A 20,645-nucleotide genomic window follows, 5' to 3' on the forward strand; every position below is an offset into this window, starting at 1 on the left:
GGAAATGGCAACCTACTCTGGTATTCTTGCCTGGGAAATCCCATGGACAGAGGAGAATGGCGGGCTACAGTCTATGGGGTTGTAAAAGACTCAGACATGACTTAGAAACTAAACAACAACGTTCCTATGAAGGGAAGACTGATCTGCTCCTTTACAAAGAGACAAAGAAAAACAGAAAACTACGGAGTTCTGTGCTCAAGGAGGCCTATTTACACACGAATACTTTTAGGTTGTATCAGAAGACAAAATGGCATCCACACTGAATATAAATTTCTTCCCACTGATTTTCAATATCCTCAGTATTCACTACATGGAATCTAATAAGATAGAGTACATGTGATAGTCAAGCCCCATCAACAATTCTCCTGGAATCCTAATTTTTTTTATAAAACATCATGCACTAGTGCTTATGACACAACTTAGTCACCGACTCTACATGCAAAAATAGTTCAAGCACACAGCACTGACGGGCAAGCAATTTACAGTGCATCCACTATTCAGCAGTTGCTTCAACTGGCAGAGAGGCTGTTAAGCTTCTCAAGAATTCACAAATGTGAGGATGACCAGGGTTCTAGTCCTGGCCCTATCATTTCTACTTAAAGAACTGAGAACATCACGACTGTGCTGGGTCTGTTTCTTCACTGTAAAATGAAGACTGGGTGATAAACATGTCCCCTCTAAGTATAAAATTATTCAGAGAAGATAAAGCCAAAAATAGACGAAATAATCATATCATTCCCTATAGACAAAATTCTTCCACTCTCCTAATTTTCTTAAAAGGCTTAACAAAAAGATTAACTGCTAATGTAGTATAATTTTCTAAATCAATGCTCTTCAGCTTTTTTTTTTTTCCCCCCTGCTCCACAATCCCTGAGAGGCAAACATTCTCAGCACATTGCCTGTCAGAAACAGCGGAGTCACTGTTGTGGAGTCACTGTTCAAAACCGCTGGAGACAAAAGTGCTGCTCCAACAGTAAAGCTCAGAACACCACCCCCTCCACCCAACAACACACAGAGTTTTTAAGTGCACCCCTCTAAAAAATTAGCAACTCAGAAGAAAATATTCACTACTTATTTTTTTTTAAAGAGTCAAGTTCATTTTTGTCTATTTAATATTCATCTGGCACATACTATGTGCCAAGCATTACTGCACTTTACTGTGCCACTTTATAAATATTCCTTCATTTAATCCTCTATAGTCCAAAGAGGTGTGTACCATGCTTTGGCCTGTTTTATAGATAAGGAAGCGGTGGCATGTAACTAAGAAGTTATATACCTTGCTACATTAGTAAGGGGCAGAACTGGAACTCAAACTCAACGTTTGAAGGCATGGACTGCTGCAAAGCAGAAGTCCAGCAGGTTGTTATTTTTGCTTTAAAAAGATTCCATACTATGTGCTCCTGTAAGTGTTATATACCTGTATATAAACTGACATCTAGAAGGATATATAGTAACTGTTAACAGTCATGTAAAAAGAATGGGATGGGGGGCTGGAGCCACACAGCCCTACTTTCAACTATGCTGTCTCAATTTTGTCATAAAGCATTACTTCTTTTACAACAAAAATTACATTTAAATGTCTTAAATTTAAATATACTGGTATTTTAAAGCTGTCCTAATGAAACAGACTTACTCTAAATTATTAAGCATGAGTGGTAAGTGAAAACAAAACCCAATATTACAACTCTATGGGTCTGAAAACATACCAATGAAAAAACACTTGCAGCTGTTACTCAGAACACACACACATACACACAAATACTCCATAAAAGTATCAACAGTAGTGTTACTCCTCTTGAAATTGAAGGATAGGGCAGAATTATCATAAAAAGTTCTATAAATATTCCAGTATATATACAAGTAGAAATATACTCCAGGACTAACCCAGTTTACCCTCCAACTGATATATTTTTAGATGCTTTGTTGTTGTTCGGTCACTCAGAGAGCAAGGCATATAATCTTCTTTATACCATAAACACTCTCTGAACCATATACTCACAAGCCTATTCTCTGCTAAAATTTCTGAAGTCTATCTTCAACTTGAATCCTCTGAAATTACTGGGGGAAGAGGTGAGTGGTAAAGTCACATGGATAAAGCAGGAAATGGGCCGTAAGGTATTCCCCTCAAGAAGAAATCCGGCTACACCAAGCAAGTGCCAGAGCAGCCAGAGTGCAGCCCAAATCACTGTGTTCTCACGCCCACCCTGATACTGCTGCCCATGCTGAGAGTGGGCACGGGGTTCCCAGGGAACAGGAGAATTCCCCGATAAAGCAACAGGCAGCGCCCAGGGCTAAAGAAGCGAGCCAACACTGGACGAGGAGGAGAGCAAGCAGGAGCACCCAATCCAAAGTGCTCAGAGGAGCAGATTCACAGAAGACGGGAGGCGGGTTCAGGGCCAAGGCAGTGACGGCAGTTAAGAAGTAAAGTTTATCTCGGTTGCCTTTCCACCTTCCCCCTCTTGCAGCTCTCTCTTGCCTCAGTCCCATTCTTATTCAAGGCTGGCAATCAGTTAATCTCTCCTCAATCATTAGATAAGTAAATTGCTTTCTGGTAAAGTCATAGTTCAGTATTTCTTATAGCCATTCTTTCCCTTCTGTTTAATGGCTCTATGATAGACGATAACCACAAATTCTTGAACACTCCTCCCACTGAGAGGCAGGTCTACGTCCTCTTTCCTTGAATCTGCGCAGGCTCTTTCAGTGCCCTGACCAACTGAATATGGCAGAAGGGACTGGGTGTCAGTTTGCAGGTCTCAGTTTTAAGAAACTGACAGTTTCCTTTTTATTGCTTGGAATGCTTGCTCTTGGGGTGGCCCGGCCACCATGGAAGAAGCCTAAGCACCCTGTGAGAAACACAATATGAGAAAGCCAAACACCACAGAGAGACCTTGCAAAATATGACACCTTAGTGTCATAGTGTTAGGGACAGGGGTGCAGAAACAGGAGCACAGAGGCTTGTGACAGGTGAGTTAAGAAGCCACCACGGAAGTGGATGCTCCAGCTTCAGGAACTCCAGCTGAGGGAGCCCCAGCTAGGTTCTTCTTGAATTCCTGACCTACAAGATCATAAGCAAAATGAAATGATTGTTTTAAGCTACTAAGATGACAGCATCCACCATTCACCCCTGCCAAGTGACTTACAGGAATGAGTGACACTGCTGTTTAGTAGAGGTGAGGATGAGACCCTTCAAGAGGCTCTATGCCATAGGAATCAAAACCATCCAAAGACTAGATGATACCCTCTGCAACAGAGGTGGTAAGACAGTAAAACGCTGTAGTCCATCATCAACTGAGCTGCCATCATCACTTAGGACTGGCTCTCTCTGTATCCTGTCAGTATTTTAAATCTAGATGTGCTGTCTTGAGCATAAGACAACCTAATTGTTGAGCAGAAATATCACATAGTAAAAAATGACCTTCAAAAATCTCAAAACCGCTATTCCCATAGCAACCCCAAATTCTTGAGGAAGATTCTCAAGAAAATGTCATTGGCACTTGCAGGAATTCCTTTTCTCTTCATTAAAAGCTACAGCGCCTTATCCTTCATTCCTTTTGCCTCTCTGGATTATGTTCCCTAATAAGCATTGTGGGAAAACTCACATTTTATTTAAGGTTGGATTTGAAAACCTAATTGAATAATTATGAGTCAAGAATATCCTCCTCCATTTCTGTTTCCAATTCTCTCTTCACCCTAAGAGTGCTGACACATTCCTCAGCCAGCCTGACCTGATTCCCATCACACCCATCAGCAATGTCTGATCTCAGCCTTTGTAGCTAGGGTCGAGGGTCCACATCCTAACCAGACTCCCAAGATTTCTGAGGAAGTACTTCGACTTTTCTCTTAAAGATCTCAACAAAGTGTATGGGATTTTTGGGTTTTGGTTTGTTTTCAGTACAACTGCTTCACAACGTCATCTTGGCTTTCGCTGTACTACCAAGCGCATCAGCTATATGAACATGTACATACACACTTCCTCCCTCCCACACCCCAACCACCCACCGAGGTCATCACAGAGCCCGAGCTGAGCCCCCTGTGCTCCAGAACAGCAGCTTCCCGCTGCCTACCTCACACTTGGTAGTGTAAACGTGTCAATCCCCATCTCCTAAGTTGTCCCATCCTCCTCTTGCCCCATCAGCCCAGCGGAAGGGAGTAGGGGAAGGACTCTGCTCCACATCATTTTGGTTGAACGAGGCAGAGGCCTTGATCCCCTGGCTTTGACCTTTAACCCCACCAAAAGAATTCCTTCCTGCTTTAATACAAAAATGTACCAAAGTGACTTGGTTACCCTTAGGAATGCGACTATTACTCTGTAGACTCAGAAGGAACATGTCAGAGGCAAGCATGGGCTCCAGAACCCACGTAAGTCTTCTGTTCACCTTCTAGCTCTCCCATTATTTTATTCTATGACCTTAAGGAGTTGGTTTCAGAGCCTGCCTCCTCGTCTGTAACAGAGGACAAACACCACCTCTGCCTCAAATGGCTATGGTAAGGGTTTCATGAGACGACGCGCATGAAGGGCACGAGGGGCCTCACAAACAGAAAGCCCCAGTGACTCTCAGTTCCCTTCCCTTAAGAATATATTAAAATAAAAAACGTAGCTATCTGGGGTTAATTCTACACAAGGCAGCTAACATATGTCCACATATAGCATGACTGCTAATTTTTCAGAAATTTTTCCCTTAGTTTACACGCATTAAAAGGATGGGAGCTGACAATTCCTTTTCACAGAAAAATTCCAAATAAATAAGTCAGCAAAAATCCTTCAGAAACTCCTCCAGTATCTGACTTGAAATTAAATTATTTTTAAAACATCAAATGAATGAGATTAAAATATTCTAATAAGCTGATCTCAAAATTCATATAACGACTATATACCTTAATGTCAGAATCATTAAACTTTACACAGTTAATGTAAAATACTTCAGAAGCAAAGGTACTTTAGAAGAACATTTCAAGGAGGTTTAGACAACTGAATAAGATGCTACTCAGATAGAACACTTAAGTACATGAGCAACTTGGGTGTCAAAACCATACTGAGATACACTAAATTCTGAGGTATTCAGAATAGAGATTAAATCATGGTGCACCAATATAAACAATCAAAATACATTGTACCTTGGTCATTCTAATATCCAATATGTGGGGTTACAGGCCAAGTCTTCAAAAATATTTTTTAAATTTCTAACTTCTGTTTTAACAAATAAGCAAATAAAAATGATTTCGAATCACACCAGATTTAAGATCTGGGGATCAGGGACATTCCTGGTGGTCCAGTGGCTAGGGCTCTGTGCTCCCAACGCAGGGGCTCTGGCTCGATCCCCGGTCGGAGAACTAGATCCCACGTGCCATGACTTGGCACAGCCAAATAAATAAATAAAAATAAATATTAAAAAAAAAAGATATGGTGATCAGCTTATTTTTACAGACAGTAGGTTTAAACTTCTACTCTAAATAATTCATTTCTTTTTTATCCAGGATAAATAGGATTACCTGGTTCTCTTTAAGGGACTCTGTCCTTGGCTCTCAGAGGCTAATTTTGAGACTGTTCTCAAGCCAATTTTTCAAACCTTTTTCATGTCAGGACATGCATGGAAAATGATAACATCTGTATGGTGCACAAACGTAAATTGAAAAGTCATCGTGGGGGCCAGAAGTAATCTGCTTGGAGGCTCCAGCCACCCTTAGGCTGAGGGGACTGTTATCTCAACACATAGGTAATCTTTTTATGGCCCTTCTGACGGAAAGCTATGTTTCCCAATCTTTTAACCAGGTTTTCTAGTAATGCAGGAAGAAGTCCCCCTTCTACTCCAATGCCCACTTGTTGGAACAAAGTCATCAACAAGCTGAGAGGACCAGCAGCATTATCTAGGAATCCAAAGTGCTCCTCTGAGTTTATCCTACTCACTAGTGCGCTGAGACCCACTGGAGAAAATGGATGCCCAAATCCTTATTTCTGTCCTAGGTATAACCGTCCTATCCTACCACCATTGTATAACCTAAGGGAGCAACCAGTTAACAGTATGACATGAGGGAATCTAACACAAATTAAATTAAAAGAGAAAACTACTAGAAACCCTTGGGTCTGAGCACTCAGGCAGTAAAACAGCACTGACAAGTATGTAAAAGGAAAGGAAAAGTCAACTGATTAAGATGAACATGGATGTAGGCTAAAAATGTTTCCAAGGCCACTTCTAGCGCTCTGATGTCAAGGTTTCCAAGGCAAAAATATAATTACAATAAAGTACTTCACTTCCACAGCCTTGAATACATTTGTAAGGTCACCACAGATGTGAAGATAAGAGCAGGCAGACAAGTAACTTGAAACATTATAAAATCACTTACACAATATTGCTCACACAATTGAAAAGTTAAAACCTTCCATCTTCTCTGAAGATATCCAATAATACAAAAAAAAAAAAACATATTTGTACAAGGCTTTTAGCTGCAGCATTATCTGAAATTGCAAAATACTGGAAAAAACCTAAATACCCTAAATACAGGAGAACGTTCGAATTCACTGTGAACCACGACAGAGTACTATGAATGGTTTAAAAATAAGGAAAATTTCTACAAACATGTAATGACATTCAGAATATACTATTAAATGAAAGAAATTCCAAAAGAGTATACTTAGTTTGCTACTTTTTGTGAGAGAAAGAAAACACTCATGCATTTTTTTTGTTTTACAAGAAAGAAACAAGGATAGATCAAAATAATTGTTTATAGAGGGTGTATAGGAATGAGAAGAGTGAGGTAGTAACACTTCTTGGTACGGTTTTAACTTTTGGAACTGTGTGTGTGTGTGAGAGAGTCACTCAGTCGTGCCCAACGCTTTGTGATCCCATGGGCTGTAGCCAACCAGGCTCCCCTGTCCATGGGATTTCATAGGCAAGAATACTGGACTGGGTAGCCATTCCCTTCTCCAGGGGATCTTCCCAACCCAGGGATCGAACCTGGGTCTCCTGCATTGGTAGGTGGATTCTTTACTATCTGAGCTACCAGGGAAGCCTATACTCACATTTTACATACTTAAAAAAGTAAAATAAAATCAGCAAGGATAAGGCGAAAAAATTTTAAATGGAAATCAAACAAAAACAAATGAAGCAGACTGTATGCCAAATAAGTAACTGTGTTAAAAGAGAGAAGGAAAGGGAAGGAAAACTAACACAAACAATTTTTTAACATAATACTTTATATTTTGTGAGTATACAGACAAAAAACACCATTAAAAATATTAAGCTCTAGTTATAAGCAGTTTTCTTTGCAATGGTGTAGGTCAGCAGTTCAGAACTACTTTCTCTGATTATGGCATGGAGCAAACAAGTACATGTGTTGAGGATAATGGGAACCAGATTCTCACTGTTAGAGAAGGGCATTACAAATGCAGAAAGGCGCAAGATGAGACCTGCAGTGCTGAACTGGAATTAAAGGTATCAAAATGAATTCATGGTTACACAAACACATAAATATAAACAAATATATATATATATACACACATATACATTTTCATATTTCTTAATTCCTATTTGCTGAGAGATCTTAGGTTATAAACATTATTCCTCACTAAAAGGAATGATGGCTACTTGGGGAAATAGCTGATTCCAAGACTGGGGCAGGCTGAGTAGAAGATGAGCCGGGAGCACCTTGCCATGCCAGAAAAGTAAGGGCTCCAAGAACAATAGGGACATGTCAAAATTATGGCCTAAGAAGGTCTCCACTAGCCAAATTTAGGACAACTTGATCTTCAAAATAAATAGCAACAGGATGTCAAAAAATAAAATGAAAACCTGAGTTCATGTTAATAAAATAAATGAATAAACAAGTGAGTGAGAAAGGAAAGTGCATCCCCATATATACTTAGAAGAAATAAGTTAGAAAATCAACATCCTGCAACCATCCTGGTAACAACTGATTCAATCAAGAATCACCAGTGGATGACAAATTACTAGATTAATGTTTGATGAGGAATAAGACAATTGTACATAAAATCTCAAAGCATCTGCTACAATAACAGAGGGGGAAAAAGTAACTTTACAACAAAGAACCTTGCAAATATCACCTTAATAAAATAAATATTACCAAAATGAGACAAACCAATTTCATATACCTCTTGATATAATGCCCTGAGAAGACAGATTGCTTCTGTATTTCCTATCAAAACCCTGCACGACTTGAATCTAATCATAAAGAAACAACAGAAAAACTCAAATTGAAGTACACTCTACAGAAATACTCAAGATGTGAAAGACAAAGAAAGGCATAAGGAACCGTTAGAGACTGAAGGAGACTAAAAGAGTTATCACAACAAAATGAAACACATGATCGTGGGCGAGATGTAGGGGACATGGATGGGGTGCCACAACTGGGAAATAGCTATAAAGGACATTATTGAGACAACTGGAGAAATCTGAGAATGGAATGTGCATTCAATACTACTACTATATCAGTTATTAAATGTCTTCATTTTAACCAATATCCCATGCTTAATGAAAAGAAAGTCCTTGTTCTTGAAGGGGGGAATAAAGCATTTAGGGATGAAGGAACATTAGGTCTGCAAATTATTCAGTGATGGGAGTGGGGGGGATATATAGAAAGAAGATACACATGTAACACAAAGGTGGCAAATGCTAACTCATGAATAGGTAAAGAGTACAAGGGAGTTCTTTGTATTATTCTTAATAATGTTCCTTTAAGTGTGAAAGTGTATCAAAATAAAAAGGGTTTTGAGATTTTTAAATTTTTATTCTTTGCTTCTTATTAAAAACATACTTTTTGAAAATTACTATAACACAAAGGAAAAGGTTAAATTACCATTGTACAGAGCCAAATAGTACTATAAACCTGGCAGTAACTTCCCTTTATTAATGGATGACAAACTAATCCAGTAAAAATATTATAATAGATTAATTGCAGTAGTCCAAATGACCTTACAACTATGTTTCTTTTATATATCCAAACTCTGGCTCCCAATTTCCCAAGCAGAGCCAAACCTAGAGGCTTATCTACTCTCTCTGCTGACTCTGGTAATAGCAACAGTATTTTGCTCTGCTTATCAAGGAAGGTAAATCGGAGTTTAAACTTTTACTCAAAAATAGTACTGCAAAATTTCAGTTTTAGTGATTTAACTCTCTGGATGATTACTAATAAAATCCATCTCTGATAAGGCAAAGCATGTTTTTGCCCTAAAAACTGCATTTAAAACTATTTCATTTAAAAATAAACACCAATTGGGATTCCCTGATGGTTCAGTGGTTAAGACGCTGCACTTCCAATGCAGGAGATGCAGGTTCCATCCCTGGCCAGGGAACTAAGATCCCACATGCTACAGAGCGTGGCCAAATAATTTTAATTAATTAAATAAAAACAAACACCAAATTAAGCATGGCAGACCAATTTCTCTCTTATCTTCTCTCCACCCCATTCCACTAAAATGACAATAAAAACTTAAATTGATAGTGACTCACAAAGAGAACACGTGAGACAAGCAAACGTCAGCATGCTTTTGGCAGTCAGGAAGAAGTCAAAGGAGCATAACAACCATCATAGTGTGAAGAAAGCTACAGCCCAAGCGCCAGTGGAGGAGAGTGCAGCCGGGAGGCAGTCCTGGGCTTAGGGACACAGGGCCCAGCAGACAGCAAAGTAAAGGTGAACGCGTGAACTTCCTGCTTCCTCATGTCGGAGCATCAGCGGCCAAGCGGACAGCTCCCAGAGGGAGTACTGAAAAAACGGTGCTAAAAAAGTAAATATCCACACAGACGTTCTGACTGTCTTCCTCCATGAAGAAGGTGGCCTGCCCCAACTTTACGGTGAAGCCCAATGTATACAAGACTCACAGAGCTTTTTGGTGCCCCACCCTTTCATGAAAAAATAAGACAGGTAAAATCAGATCCTGTGAAGAAAACCTCTAGTTTGAAAGAATCATTTTGAAAAGAAAAAGAGGAACCCAGACACAAGAGAAACAATGCAGACAGCACAGAAAAGCCTCAGAACAAACTCTAAAACCCAGGAGTAATGAGAGGAGATACTGCGAAACAACAGCAATAGGATGTATGGAAAAACAGTGATCAGAAAAAGGACAAAAAGCTCTTGAAAACAAGAAATATTATTATCAAAATTCAATAGAAGGGTAGAAGGGAAAATAAAAACAAGGAAATATCCCAGGAACTAGAACCAAAAGGCAAAGAAATAAAAAGATAAGAAAATTACAGGTTCTACCCACGGTGCTCAACATTCAATTAATAAGAGTTGTACAAAGAAAAATGTACAAACTAGGAGATTTAAGTATGGGAAGATGAGTGTACTCTCAAATGCACAGATTGAAAAGTCCCTTGAGAACCCATCACAAGAAAAGAAAAACTAAGCCATGCCAAGACACATCACTCTGAAATTCCAGAACACCAAGGATAAAAGGAATATCCTAAAAGCTTCCAGGAGAAAGAATAAAAGGCTATATATGAAAAAAACCAGTCATCAAAAAGGCATCATGTTTCCTAAAAAAACACTGAAAGCCTAAAAACAAAGGAACACTGCTTTCAAAATTCTAAGAGAGGGACTTCCCTGGCGGTCCAGAGGTTAAGACTGTGCTTCCAATGGGAGGGGCATGGGTTTGATCCCTAGTAGGGGAACGAAGATCCCACAAGCTGTGCTGCATCACCCAAAAAAAAAAAAAAAAATTCTAAGAGAAAAATCTTTTCTAACTAACAGTCTATAGTCAACCAAGCAGTCCAGTATAAAGGTAGAATAAAGGTATCAGACTTGGATGGGATAAAAAATTTGGCTCCCCTGAGAAGGGAGCTAGATGAGGTACTCCAGCATACAATGGTCTAATAAACCAAGGAAGAGAAAGACCTGGGATCCAGGGAACGGGAGACCTAATACAAGAGGACAGCAAGGGAATCACAGGGTAAAAACTGCCCAGTTGGCCTAGAGAACAGTCAGCTCAGATGGGAGTGAGGGCACTCTAGGAAGGAGAGCCTCAGGAAAAATACTACTAAGAGATTATGTGTTTAAATGCTTGGAAAATAATATTCATAGACATTTGACAAAAGTATAGGTTACATTTGGGAGAAAATGTAAAGAAAGTAAAGTAAGCAATTAAAAAAAAAAAGCAATTACTAACTAAAGGAAAAATAAAATGCCAGGAAAAAAAAAGTATTCACAATATTAATAAAAATTTGTGGTCTGGTCATATTGAGAAATGGAGAGGGGGCAGAGGAAAGGGTAATGTAAATACTAATGTCCTCATTTACCACCACAAAATGTCAAGAGATGCTACCTAAAATGGATAAACTGAAAAATAACAGTGTATTACTTTGAAGTATGTGGGTAAACATGAGAAAGAAAGCTAACAGAGCTGAAAGTGGTCGTCTGTGGACAGCAAGACTGACGGTGGAGGGCAGGGAGCCTGCTGCTCTATTTTAAACCTTCTGACACTAGACTGTATGACGTAACTGTACAATGTGCTACTTTTCAAAAACACTAATCTTTAAAAGGTAAACTGATATAACAATCATACCAATTCATGAAGTTGCCTAAACCATTTTTTTTCATCTTAAAAATTGCCTATCACCTATTGCATGAAATAAAAATTACAAAAGCTGTTTATCATTTGGGGCCAGGCACCTATTGAACTCCCTGTATACTATAAGGCTAATTTCCAGAGCTAATGGTATGTGTCCTCTACTAGAGAATGTAATTTCAAAGCTGGCCAAAATTTATCATCTGTATGTTAACAGAGCCAGATACCTACAAAGCCAGAAGAGAGGGCATCTGGTCCTGCTGATTTCCTACACAGAGGCAAATTCTGATCCCTAAGACTGGTCCCCTCATTCGCTCGAGCATTTTACTCTATTTTGAAATGCATTTCTGAAATCAGTCGTCACAAGTAATTGAAAACAACATATGGAGATAATGTATGTGAAACTACATATGCTCAATTGTAATGTACTAAACATCTTTTATTATTCATTCTATCACAGACTCAGACTTGTTCAAACCCACTTTGGTTAAAAAAAAAAAAGACACCTATGAAGCTATTATGCTTTTATCTGTTCTACAGTCTTCAGCTAAATGCTGGAACTGTGCCCCTACCTACAAATGAGAGGAAAGGGTAGTGGAGAGAAGGATTAAAACAATTCAAGTCAAAGCAGATTACTACATCAGAGTCAAAATGGCCACTTCTGCCTTTGGAAGGCCAGACACAAATAACCACAGAAAAATTATCAGGAGCTTATATTGTTTCAAAAATAACTCTCCTTATGAAGCTGATTATACAGAGGATGAACACAAAAGCCATGAATCATTTAAGAAAAATTCTGGCATCCAATATTTCCATTTATTTAATATAGCAAGATCTGATGCAATTCCACACTTTGCCAACAACCTGAGTAAGCAAATCCATGGTTAAACAGTAAAAGGATTTTCAAAAGAAATAAATCAAGTCATAAATGTAAACACCACACAACTATTATTTCAAAACAAAAGCAAGTGTATGCAAGACAAGAAAAGATGCACACACATATTTTATAGGAAGCACTACCGCCCATAAATCAATAAAACATTTAAGGCGTTAAGGGACCTCATTATCAAAGACTTTACTCAGAGATAGGTTTAATATCTATGTTGTACAATCCTTTTTCTAGCTTTTTGTGGTTCTACAGTATAGGTTAGCACTAAAGTACAAATCTGGGGGTGGGGGTGTGAAATTACCACAGTTGTATTTACTGGTGTGCTGGGAAACTATCCTTTTAAAAATCAATGGGACTATTTATGAAGAAATGGAAAGAAAAAACATAAACTGGGCATATGCTTATATTCTGCTTAAAGGGCTAGGAACCCAGTATTACAGAAAATAGGTACCTGTAAACTCCATTAGCTGTTCAAGCTGTTCAATAATTTGCATCAATTATTTGATGCAAAGCAAGAGCTGGAATTTTTTTTTTTTTTACAACCAATAGGTACATTAAAAAAAAAAATCTGACCCACATTCTCCCAAAAATCTATATTAATCATTCAAAGGAAAAAAAGTCTCAAAAAATATTTTTTTAATGAGGTTCTAAAAAGACTACACACAAACAAAACACTTGAAATAACTGAAATGAAACCGAAGCAGTTAAATTAAATTAGAATTAAATTCTCACAGCATGAATGTTGAGCTCTGGCAGCTACTTCATACACGTAAGGTGAAGCTTGAGTCTGTTGCTGCAAACAGTTTCTCTAATGCCAATAGAGCTCACAATTAACATTCAAAATAATTCAGATGGAAACTAGAGTTAATCTCAGTTTTACTGTGTGACACTAAAATTTAAAAACCACTCAATCAATAATATAAATTTCAGCCCCAGACTAAGTTAAATAGAAGTTCCTTAAAAAAAAAAAAAAAAAAAAAATTAGACTCTTTTTCAACATTTGTCTATCCATTATCCCAGGGAAACATTCTGTCACCAAAAAAAAAAAGAAAAGAAAATTTGCTGCCTAGAACTTTCAGCATGATCTCCACAAACTCTGACCAAAACAAAGGAATGGACAATGATCTGTTATCTAAAAAGGAAAACCTGAGCATGGTCAGTAAGAACAAAGATTTAAAGAAGTTAAATCAACAAGTGTACTATCTTACAATTGGTTAAATTAAACCTGCAGGAACATGACAGCTAATCACCAGCCTGCTCCGCCTGGTGATGAGATAGTTCAAGAACAGTCCATGAAATTAAGAGTCTTCAGGACAGGTCATGGATAAATAGGCAAGTAGATTTCCAAAGGCTGCCTTAAACCCAGCTAGAGCAGAGAAAAAATATCAGGAAAGAACATCTCCTCAAAATGGAAAACAGCCCGCTGATAGAGTTATTCAATCCTAAAGCAGAGTACAAAGTTTCCAGATAAAATCCAGTCAGTTATAATATCTTTTCAAAGACACAAGCTGGTTCATATTCAAAACAAACTCTCAATTCCCTCCTCAAAAGGGTCTTAGAAAATTTAATTAGCTAGTGGTGATTAATGGCGACGCATTTAGCTAACACAAATACTAAGACAACTACAAACTTCACTTTTCAATGCGCAGGTTTTGTTTCAACAAAAGTTTTCAAAATCTGAAGTTGCCTTCTTAAGCTTACCTGTATATTATATATCTGTAAAGAGCAAACATATACCTGTTTTTCAGCATGTCTTAAGAAGTGGGGGGCGGGGGGGAGGGAAATCTTTTAAGCACTGCAGCCTAAAGACTATAAGTAACTTCTACAAGAAATATGATTGGAAAATCTTAAAATATAACAAAATGGAATCAACAAAGGGTACTGCCTAAAAGCAAAGATTCAAATAACCCCTGAGCTACCAGCAGCAAAAGCAAAATTCCCTATCTTAAGAATTCTCAACAGAAAAAGAGACACAGAAATACAGAACAGACTTTTGAACTCTGTGGGAGAAGGTGAGGGTGGGATGTTTCAAAAGAACAGCATGTATACTATCTATGGTGAAACAGATCACCAGCCCAGGTGGGATGCACGAGACAAGTGCTCCAGCCTGGTGCACTGGGAAGACCCAGAGGAATCGGGTGGAGAGGGAGATGGGAGGGGGGATCGGGATGGGGAATAAGTGTAAATCTATGGCTGATTCATATCAATGTATGACAAAACCCACTGAAATGTTGTGAAGCAATTAGCCTCCAACTAATAAAAAAATAAAAAAAAAAAAAACAACTGAACCCAAAAAAAAAAAAAAAAAAGAAAAAAGCAGTTAACTAAAAATTTTAAAGTTTCATTTACCACTACAATATTGTAAAGTAATTAGCCTCCAATTAAAATAAATAGATTTATATTTCAAAAAAAAAAAAAAAAATTCTCTCCCTCCCCCACCCCATAACAAACAACTTCCAAGAAGACTCTCCTCCAGCAGAAACAAAATGAACAAATGGGAGGGGGCCACGTTTATAAAATGACAAAGAGCTCACTGCATTTCATCCTTATCCACAGCTACGGTAAGAAGGCTGGTTCATGATATCTAAACTAAAGTAAAGCTCATTTCAGCCTACAAAAAAAATTTAATCTGAACCAACATTTGGACATTCAAAAACAGTGTTCTTCCAACTGTATTAACAACCTTGTTCCACCTTGCTGGCATTTTAATCAATAAGCAGAGGGAGGAAGGGCTAATTAAATACAGAAATTTAAAATAAATTATTTCCAAAATGTAGACTTTAAAATACACTTTCACATCAAAAATCTTCAGAGGAATTACTTCAAGTATGTCTCCAAACACTTATAATCCTTTAAATTATCAAGCAGTAAGTGACTAGATGACAAAATAAAGACCCTGCTTTAAAAAGGCAAGCCAAAAGTATGGTTTGAATGGTATTTGAATTTAAGCTCTGGGCTATCTCTAATATTCCCAAGCATCTTGAGCAACTCTGTTAATCTTTGTCTCAGTTTCACAATCTAGGAAAACAGGAAAAACTACAAGGATGGGTAGTTAATTAAATTAGTCAGGATTAAATGCTGGCCAACTGCTTTGAAGTTCCTTTATGTTGTTCTCAGTTCTCCTCCTACTCAGTAAAACTAGTAGATGAGAAAACATCTGGAATTACTATATACACTAACATCTGCAGACTCACAGCAGTTAAAAGATGACCTCTGTTTACAAGTTTCTAAGCCAAAGATCATTCAACAACCCAGAAAGATTTTAAGATACAATTGCAATAAACAATTTTTAGGTAAATTTCCTTTCATTGTGAGATACCTTCTCTTACCTACATTCTCAAAACAGACTATTAGAAATCACAGGGCATCTTGAGAGGTCTTGGGGCGAAACAATTCTAGGTAAGATGAACAAGCTGTTGCTGCTGCTAATGGTATTCTCAGCATTCTAAGCTGTCAATCAAGGTAAGCTTCATCACAAATAAACCCTCCAAAAAGTACCAGCCCCTGCTGAGAATCTAAGTACTTCCTTCTAAGCCATCTGTCCAGGAAAGCTCTACTAAAACACCTAGGATGAAGTGGCCCTTTCGTTTAAATGAGCTATGAATAAACATAAAACACTAACATACATTAGCAATATATAGTTCCCACTTCAAACACTGATAAGCTACTATCCAACTCTACGTGGATGCTTAGGTTAAACACAAAACCCACGGTCTGCACACAATCAAAGGACACTAGCATTTTCTTTCAAAGAAGGAAAGTACCTAATATAGCTCAAGAAGTGGGAAAAAACTGCAAAAGAAGAAAACAACACAGGTTAGGGAAAATGCCCTTGTAAATTACTCCCTGATGGAAGAGGGACTCAATTAAATTTTAAAACAGGAATTTAAATTACTCAATGAGCTACAAACTAAGTTACTCACTGTTCTGCCCACTGAGCGACAAACAGTAGAAAAACATCAATATTTCTAAATTAGGTTTAAAGGATTCAAAATTAATCTATCATATTCCAGTAAAGAAGGAAATCGCTTACATTTCAAAGTGGAAAAAGTAGGATGTTATAAGAGCCTAAGGCTAATGCTATAAAAGCAAAGAATGATGAGAATGAGCTATTTTGAGAATAAATGAATAACAAGAAACTGAAACAAACAGTTCAAATTCACCCCTCAACCCCATCCTTTCCCCTGCTTTTAGGCCATGAAGGATACTCTTTGTACACTGCTAAGAATACTATTCAGAGAATAACTATGGATCCGTGTGTCAAAACTTCTTCACAACAGCAAATTGTTAGGCTCAGTCCCTAGACTGCAGTCTCTTCAAACGAACACATGGAGCACATTCTAAATCCCAGCTTCTTCACATCTACTACCAATTATTCAGAGACTTTGGAAATAAGCTTAGGCTGCTTTAAAGTTCTAGGGGCTGGGATTCCAGGTGGGACACTGCCAGAAAAACTAGAAAGACAACTGCGTTTGACTTAAGCTTACAAAGCTTATCGAAAATGTTAAAATTCTTCAGAAAAGTGTATGAAATTTAAATATTAATCTTCAAAAGTATCACAAGCCCACTGATTTTTAACTGTCCCATCCACATTTACTACTAAAATGTCATATCTGCCCACCTATAAACACAGAATGTCAAAAGAATACAAATTCATCACACAGAATGTCAAAAGAATACAAATTCATCATGGTAACAAGACTGCAGATGGTCAGTTCCTCACAATCCAAAGTTTACTTTACAGACTAAAAGCCAGGAGTGGGGACTGGTGAAAGCATTCTGGGGAGAAGCTCACTTACTATGCTTTCCATTTATTTTAAATAAGTTTAAGGCCAATCCAGCCACCATCAAAAGGAAGAAAGTTCCTTCATTCATTAAGCCAATATTTACTGAGGGTCTTATTACATGCTAGGCACTTAATTTCACACAGGGTTACTACTAGAGAGCAGTAAATGCATTTGACCTTACAAATGAACAAATGACTGATCCCACCTAGAAAATTTAGTCTACTGGGCATATAAGAGTCTTCTTTAGATGTAGGTTGTGAGAGAAATCTGGTACAAAATAACCCATCACCCCATCAAAGTGATATCTAATTTTTAGCTCAAGCTTTATCACAAATGACAAGTTTATTACCACTGAGATGGGATCAATAATCAGAACTCTATCCAACTAAATGTATCTTCAAAAAAAGATTAATCTCCAATAACCATCCCAAACTGCAAAATATTTACTTAATCTACACTTACTTTTCTTAGGTAATGTGAGGGCAAGTGTGTACTAGAAACTATAAAAGGACTTCTCAACTCTTTAAAGAATTAATCAGGGAAAAAATTTTCATGCCTATGCTATTAAAATATCTACAATTTAACTGGCTATTTAACCCAAACCCTTAAAGTCTTTGACTCACCTTAGTTATGAAAACAGTTGTGTTTAGGGCATCTTTTTAACCAATCTGGGTTTTCTCCCCAGTATTTTGCCACTGGTTCAACCCTTTTACCCACACACACATACACAAGTGAAATGCCCAAGTCTCCAGCTTCTGAAAATAACATCTGGTATGTGCACTTAACAAAAACCTTGAAAGAATGACCTCATTTTTATTTAAAACATTTTCATTTAAAAACAAGAATGAATTTAACAAAATTAGACATAAATCAACTTTTACCTTATTAGGAGATTACTATTTTCAACACTTACCTTAAGCCACAACATGGATTTAACTTCTAACCAGTTAGTTTCCTGTCTCTCCCCAACTAGATTAGACTGCAACTTTTTTGAGAGCAAGGGACTGACTACTGGACTCCATCGTCCCAGCTTATATATTATAAATTCTGTGAATCTCCACACAGACATAAATGCTGCTAGTTTTAAGACCTTAAGGAATTCCTTAATATTTGAAAGCTCTTTTGATAAGAGAAGGTGTCCTTAACTGTTACTATTGTTGTATACAAGTGGGTTCTCAGAGTGTGATCCTGAGCCCCTGAGGGTTTCCAACACCCCTCAGGGGTACATGAGGTCAAACTATTTATCCTCTACCCTTGCTCTCTCACAAACATGCAGTGGAGTTTTCCAGAGGCTTCCCAATGTGTGATATCTCAAGAGACCGAGGGCAAAGGCAGATGTAAAACTCCAGCTGTCTTCTATTAAGCCAAACAACAAAGACAGTTACAAAAATTAAAATAATGCCAATCTTCTCACCAAATTTTTGTTTTGAAAATTTATGTAAATTACTATCTGTTAACAGGTAATGGATTTATTATTATTAATTGTAAAGGATATAATAAATATATATTATCATATATAAATAAATATAATTTTCAGTACAACAAATATCAATAGCTATAAGTCATACAAACAAAGGCTCTTTGGGTTCTCAATAATTTTAAGAGGGTAAAAGAGGCCTGAAAACAAAAAGTTTGAGAACCGCTGTGGTACACAATTACATAACATATACAATAATATGTACCAAGGGCTTTCCACAGATAAGAAGCTCAAGTTAATTCCAAAGTATAATTACTTCTTACACCCCCTAATCTTGTTGAGTAATAGATCTCCTTGCAAAGCATAATTCAGCATAAAGCCAGTCTGTCCAAGTCCCTATTTAAGGGGCTTTAGATACTTAAGTATTCAGAGTCCTTTTTATAAAGATGTTCTGACCTATAAAACCACCTATTACTTGAATAGTGTTTGGAATCTCTCAAAGTTTGCACAAAAATTACCTTGTGCATCCTAACCACCACCTGTGAAGTAAATGTGAAGTATTACCCATTTTTTACAAATGATACCATAAGACTTATGCTCAAAGGAAACAGAACTACTTTCCAAGGATGTGTTGCTACCCAGAAGAGCCTAGGATGTTGGTCTTTTGCAATATGCTTGGCTGCCTTAAGGCTGTTTCACTGTGATGTAACTGCAAGCTCCCAAAGAAAACAGGGCAAGGGCATTACTTTTACTGTCCCAGTGCCAAGACAGGGATTTTCCCCTCCCTAAAAAGAACGTAATCAGACTCAACACTCGGTCACCGCATTATTCCACACGCTGGCTACTCTTTTGGTGCCCTACCAAAAAGAAAAGGAAAGAATGAAAGGAAAGAAGAAATTCAAGAGTGTTGGAGAATAAATACCAGAAAAGATAACCCTCCAAGATGATGAATTAGCCAAAGACTCATAGTTAATAATCATTTAATCACTGAAACAACAGGCAGGCAAGAACAAGATCAAGCTCAATAAAAAAATATGAGATTATATCAATGAATGGATGCCAATAGGTTAGTGGGAGGCCCGCGTGAAATAGGTTCAATTCACAGAACTTGAGCAGAAGGAAAAAATCCACATAAAGTTGCGAAACTAGCTTTATCGGTTCTACAAATGAAAGCATATGACTAAAATCACCCTCCCAAAGCAATGTCAGAGACAAACTTTGCTGCAAGATGCAAAGATGCCATCCTAGCCCTTGGACAGATATAACCCCTCCCTTAGAGCTAGCCATACTAATTTGTTCTTTGTATCAGCACAAGCCTCTAAGTTACGTTCCATTTTAACTGAAGTTCCTCAAGAGATGTTCGATCTTCTGCACCTCTTTCCCACAGTCAAGTGGACGCCCTGACTGACAAAGGCAGGGCTGACTCATAACAGGATATCTGTCTCTTGCATAAACTCTTTTCCTTTTTCTAGACGCATGTGCCCAGTGAGGCCATTTTAAAATTTGATGTGAGTTTACCTAGAAAAAGCCATAAGGGAGCTGTCTGCTTTGTATCCCTGTAGTTTACCACAGAGAAAGGAATTTCATCATTCCTCATGAGGTATGCTTTTCCTAGTGTTTACTTTGGTCATTTCTTCCTCCAAATCTCTTGAAAAAAATAAAAAAAGAAAAATAACTTACCACAATCGCAGCACCACAGCTACAATTATAGCTAATGCAACATCAACTAATTTGTAAAGCAACTTGACACACCTTACTTGTTGTTTCATACTCAACATTCACTGTGGAAGAAACATTCCTAGGTAAGTTTTCTGCATACTCATAAAAGAACTGCAACACTGCACTGCAAAATCAATTAACCTGTTATAATCTTTATGGTCTTCGTGCAGAAAAAGACAATCTGACTTTCCAAAGGCAATCAAAGCATCAAACCTCTCAGAGCTCAAGGAAGCCACCGTTATCTCGACTCTTTATCCCAGGGTACATTTTTCTTTGTGGCTGTTGCCTGTGTTTTTCTCCAAGGACATAATAATC

The 20,645-nt window shown here is 37.7% G+C and overlaps 1 protein-coding gene across 3 annotated transcripts in view; it reads right to left on the reverse strand.

Moving 5' to 3' along the window:
* Nucleotides 1-20,645, reverse strand: part of USP3 (ubiquitin specific peptidase 3) — a 237,031-nt gene that overhangs the window by 77,502 nt on the left and 138,884 nt on the right. The gene's annotated exons all lie outside the window — the stretch shown is intronic.

This window comes from Cervus canadensis, chromosome 6 (genome assembly GCF_019320065.1).
Source record: "Cervus canadensis isolate Bull #8, Minnesota chromosome 6, ASM1932006v1, whole genome shotgun sequence".
Taxonomy (NCBI): domain Eukaryota; kingdom Metazoa; phylum Chordata; class Mammalia; order Artiodactyla; family Cervidae; genus Cervus; species Cervus canadensis.